Source organism: Astatotilapia calliptera, chromosome 2, assembly GCF_900246225.1.
Source record: "Astatotilapia calliptera chromosome 2, fAstCal1.2, whole genome shotgun sequence".
Lineage (NCBI taxonomy): Eukaryota > Metazoa > Chordata > Actinopteri > Cichliformes > Cichlidae > Astatotilapia > Astatotilapia calliptera.
Window position 1 is genome coordinate 18,813,207 of NC_039303.1, and position 6,215 is coordinate 18,819,421.

Here is a 6,215-nt window from a genome sequence, read left to right on the forward strand (position 1 = left end):
GGAAAAGTTACATTATACAAACTGGAAAACAAGAATGTGAATGAATAACTACATCCCATGTGTTGGCTTTTTTTAAATCATACTGGAACAAGCAAAGATGATATTTTTGAACTTCAAGCCCCCAAAGATACACATAGTTAGCTTTATTGTATAATAATTAAGTGTGCCTATGCCAAGAGGCACACTTATTACTATTCGTCGGATTTATTATTCTTATTAAGTGTGCCTATTATTATTATTATTATTTTCCTTTTTCCGCCTAAAATAGGTTCACATATATTATATCATTTTGTGCGGCTGGATCTGGAATGGTGTGCTATGATTTTGGTGTTTATGACTTTTATAGTTTTTTAAATATTAATATTTTAGTGCAAATTTTCCCGCGCTTATGTACCGCACAGTTTTGAGACAAGGGTTACATATGTTATATCATTTTGTGCGGCTGGGTCTGGACTAGTATGCTATGACTTTTGGTGTTTATGACTTTTATAGTTTTTTAAATATTTAGATTTTAGTGCCAATTTTTGCCCATTTCTAGGCCCATGAGAAAGATTCAACTTTTGGCCCCATAGAAACAAATTTCAAACTTCATTTGTGGTGTGTTGGCTCTCTCTAGTGGTATGCCGGGAGTAGTACGGCCTGTCTACCAGTTTTTGGATTACCGTAATGACGACAATATCAACGGCGCGCACAGCGTCGCTGCTTTCAGGAACCATTGGAATTTTTAAGGTTGCGCGAACCATTGAATAGTTACGGTAACCGCAAGGGCGTATGCTTGGTGGAAAACTCCATATCCCACAATTCATAGCACACCTCTGCCGAGTAAAACAATGGCGGCTACCTCTTTGTTTTATATATGTCTTTTATTAGTGTTTCTAGGTCACAAAATAAACTTTTAAGATATTTTCAGGCGAGAATATAGGTGTGTAAACTTCAAATAGCTGCTCGTTTTATCAAGACATCCCATATTAGCAAGTTCCCTTACGTGTTGCTGCTAGCCGGCTAGGTAGCTAGCGCGGCTAGCGACCCTTCGCTAAAAAGCACCCGGGCTTCGCTTACAGTGAGGCGGCTCTAACTCCTTTCACCCCCCCGATCGCACGCAAACAGTCTGTGTTTCAGTGGACTTATATTTCGTTTATATGGGCCGATGATGCTGGTCGATGTGGGAAAAATAACTGAGTTGTTTGATGGGGCTAACGTGGAGCTACAACATAGGGCAGCTAGCCACCGGTGTATGTCTCTTTCCCCTCGTATGCGGGGAAAGAGAGATAAGCGGCCGCTGATGACCGGTGGTGGCTAACGCGGAGCTCAATCATGGATAAGGGAAACCAAAGGCAGGAGAAGCAGGCGGCTGCCGGTGTTCCAGATCTACTGGCGTTTAGATCAACTGCTGTTGGTCGAACAGATGTGTGGCAGTCATGCGTTTCAGGAGCTGCTACCGACAAACCAGCAAAAAAACGCCAAATGTGTCATCTGTGAAACTTGTGAGGTTATCTCAAACACACTCCGTCAGTCTTGATGCTGTTGAACAACAAAATGTTTAAAATGTGGCGAGTTTACCTGGTGATATCCTCATTCGCGATCGCGAAAACAGCAAACAATTAACACCACGCCGATGTTGTTCACAGGACAGCAAGAGTAAACGATCGGGAGACTCTTGTCGTCGTTATCGTTCCCCTCGCATGTTTTATTTCTCCGGTTTCAGCGTTTTTGCTTCACAACTAAAGTGAGCAGTTTACTTTGTGCACTAACATGGACTAGAGTCAACCAGCGCCACCTCTGGCCAAGTGCCACAGCCTACAGCCAGATCAACCTGTGACACACATCTGCACCACGTTTGATTTCGTTTCTTGCACAACACATTTGTACCTTTCAATTGTGTGTGTTTGTGCGTCATGCAAATAAACCTTTGAAAAGAATGAAATGACACTAATATTTCACTAGTGTTGTAACATCACATGTCGTTAGCCTAGTCTGTCTGTGTCTTTTCTCTGAGAAAAAACATTTTAGAGTTTGTTGTTATATACAGTCTGTATAAATGTGGTTAATCTAATAAACATTTGTAAGGAAATGGCAGTTACTGTGAATGTACAGCAGGTGAATAGTAATAAACAGTCAGACAATGACTCTGACAATCTCATTCAATCTTGCAGACTGAATGCACCTTCTGTGGAAAGTGGTACCACACAGTGTGTGTGGACTTCCCCTGTGCAGAAGGTGACTACAAATGTTGTGGGTGCTAAATAAACAGTAAAAAGTGATCCCTGTTGTCTTTGCTTACTGATTGTTTTTAGTGTTGACAATCCACATTGCTGCCATTGCATCTTTCAACATGTTTGTGGGTAGATTTGGATGTACCAGGGGTAAGTGCAGCCACTCAGCCTCTACTCAATGTCATCATAGCAGCAGGTGAAGATGTGTCACAAGTTAATCTAGTAGTGGGCTATGGTATTTGGCCACAGGTGGCAGCAGTGGACTGACCTCCATTTGAAACTGCCCCAGCTGCTGTGTGATAGTGGATCTGCTACAAATTGAAGATCATAGGCAAGTTTTGGAAATGAACCCTTGTATTATGTTGAAGAACAAAAAAATGACATTAATTTTGTTGCGGGTCATTTAGATCCGTACTGTGTAAATCCACTCAGAATTGTTCAAAAACTGCAATGAAACAATAGCAACTTTATTTCCCATCAGATAAACATGTAGAACACAGACATACAACAGTTAGACTTTCCATAACTATTTTAGGAACAATTTGGTTTTTCGTTCTTACAAACACATTTCCTTTGAACTTGCCCAACGTTCTCAGTTTTTCAATGCTCAACATTTTCAATTTTGTCCACATGATGGACAGAATGTAACTGTGTGCTTTCTGCAGATGTACTTCTTGCATTTCTCACAAAACGTGCTTGTTTTAAAACAGGAATCTTCCTAACTAAGATTTAAAACAAAAGATTGCGTCTCCTCCAGTCTCACAAACAGATGACAAACCAAGCGACACACCTGAGTCACTGACTTTATATATAACTACCAACTCTCCAGCCATGTTGATGAATTGCCTATATTGGCTGGAAATATTAATTTCCAGGGAAAGGACACAGGCAGACGATGCTTACAGGATATGATGTGACAACACTAATGAAATATTGATGTGTCATATTTGTCCAAGGTGTATTTCATTGTTATGGGAAAAGAGAATATTAAAATCATGATGACCAATTGGAGTGGTGATTTCTATGACTTTGTGTATATAATTTGGAATTTTGTACAAATGTAGGCCAATAAGGAATATATGATATCATTTCATTCTTTTCAAAGGTTTATTTGCATGATTCACAAACAGACACAATTGAAAGGTACAAATGTGTTGTGCAAGAAATGAAATCAAACGTGGTGCAGATGTGTGTCACAGGTTGATCTGGCTGTAGGCTGTGGCACTTGGCCAGAGGTGGCGCTGGTTGACTCGAGTCCATGTTAGTGCACAAAGTAAACTGCTCGCTTTAGTTGTGAAGCAAAAACGCTGAAACCGGAGAAATAAAACGTGCGAGGGGAACGATAACGACGACAAGAGTCTCCCGATTGTTTACTCTTGCTGTCCTGTGAACAACATCGGCGTGGTGTTAATTGTTTGCTGTTTTCGCGATCGCGAATGAGGATATCACCAGGTAAACTCGCCACATTTTAAACATTTTGTTGTTCAACAGCATCAAGACTGACGGAGTGTGTTTGAGATAACCTCACAAGTTTCACAGGTGACACATTTGGCGTTTTTTTGCTGGTTTGTCGGTAGCAGCTCCTGAAACGCAAGACTGCCACACATCTGTTCGACCAACGCCAGTTGATCTAAACGCCAGTAGATCTGGAACACTGCCAGTCCGAGTGTCAGGTGAACTGAACTTCAGGTAAGAAGTTATGACCTGCAGTCTATTTGGGTCAGATATAAACCGAGTTTAGGTGTAGTTTATTTTCGTTGTGCTGACAGTTACAATAACTCGTTCTGTGTGCTAGCTAGCACGACAGCTGTGTGCACGCTAAGTTACTGATGTTGAACTTTATGACAGCCTCCCCTGTCATTCTCTCGCCTGTTGAAACTTCAATCATGAAACTGATCAATGATCGGCTTTTCTCTCTTTGTTGACTTTAGCTCTGCTTTCAATACGATACTCCCGGACAGACTAATAGATAAACTGCTGGAAATTGGACTTCCTTCCACCACCTGCCGCTGGATCAGAGACTTCCTCTCAGACCGTGTACAGAGAGTTAGAGTGGGGCCTCATCTTTCCTCAGCCCTCAGCCTCAACACCGGCTCTCCACAAGGCTGTGTACTGAGTCCCCTACTGTACACTCTGTACACACATGACTGTGTTAGTTCCCACCCAGACAACACAGTCATCAAGTTTGCAGATGATACCACTGTGGTGGGGCTCATCTCAGGGGGAGATGAGACTGCATACAGAGCTGAAGTTCAGAGGCTGTCAGATTGGTGTGCAGACAACAACCTGGACCTCAATACCACCAAAACAAAAGAACTGGTAGTTGACTTCAGAAGGAGGAAGTCCGAGTTGCAGCCTGTCAGCATCAACGGGGAGTGCGTGGAAAGGGTCTCCAGTTTCAAGTTTCTGGGTGTGCACATAGACACAGACCTCCAATGGAGCTCTAACACCTCTGCGGTCTTAAAGAAGGCCCAACAGCGTCTCCACTTTCTGAGAATCCTCAGAAAAATGGACCTGAAGAAGGAGCTGCTGACCGTCTTCTACCGCTGCTCCATTGAAAGTGTGCTGACATATTGCATCGGTGTGTGGTTCTCCAGCTGCACCACAGCACACAGAAAGGCACTCCAGAGGGTCATCAACATGGCCCAAAAAATCATTGGACATCCTCTTCCCTCCCTGAAGGACCTGTACAGCACTCGCTGTCTCAAGAGGGCACGCAGCATCCTACGGGACTGCACACACCCAGGACACCGGGTGTTTAAGCTGCTGCCGTCTGGCAGGAGGTTCAGGCTGCTGAGGTCCCAAACAAATAGACTCAAGGACAGCTTTTACAACAGGGCAATAGCCCTGATCAATGTAAATAGCTGACCTGACTGGATACCTCCCTGGACTTTTTAGGGGGAGGTAACAATGTTTAAAACGATAACAATAATATTTATATTTATAACAAGGTGCAATAATAATTAATGTGCAATAATAACAGTGTGCAATACACATACACTTATTCTTCTTTTTTATACTAAGTTAATATACTGTGTTGTGTTGTTTGTTACGTTGTGATGTGTCATATCGTGTCGTGTTGTGTTATATGTAGTGCCGACGTAGGACAGTTTTTCCAATTTCATTGTACTACTGTACTATGTATGACTGTGCAATGACAATAAAGAGTTATCTTATCTTATCTATCTTATCTTATCTTTATTGCGCTAAACAACAGCAGCACGTTTAAGTTTGATTAGCTGTTGTTAGAATTCATTTGATCTTAATTTCTAGTATCAGCTTATGTTTGCTGGAGCCACAGCTGTAAAAAAGGGCTGGTCGAAACCAGGAGATGTCCTTACTGAATCATCAGAGCTGAACTGGTGATGGAGAAACAGGTTTACCTTTTAGGTGACATGAATGAGTTGAAGGAAAGTTATCAACTGTTTCTGAGAGACAAATAACATCAAGCTCCTTTTTTTGTGTAGCTGACAGCTGGTAACTGTGCAGGGGCGGATCTAGCAAAGCTTTTGCCAGGGGGCCAGGTAGGGCATTAACAGGGAAAGGGGGACACAAAGATATACTTTTCTTTCTTGCTCTCATATAAAATATTTACCTTTTATTAAATAGTTATCTGAATCTTACAACCAAAGTTTGTATAATAATACACAAGATTGGCTGTAGACCATTGTTAATCATTAAGAACACTGTGTAAAAATAACAAAAAACAAAAAGTGAATGCAAAAGTGCATAAATATTTATTTTACGTGTTTGATGTGTGTGGCAGGGCGTGGTCTGCAGTGCCGCTGCAGGGGAGGTGGACCCACGGGCGTAAAGTCTGTGCTCTCTCGGCTGGTTTTTTTTTTTGGTGTGTGTTGGGCTGTGAGTTGAAAAGCTACAGCCGGCTGTGTGGGTACACCAACCATGTGTGAAAAGTGGTCCATAACGTAATGCTTCAAAGCGTGTTCATGGAAACATTGTCGGGTCTGCCGTGGTACAATGGGACTTCTGCTCATGAACCTC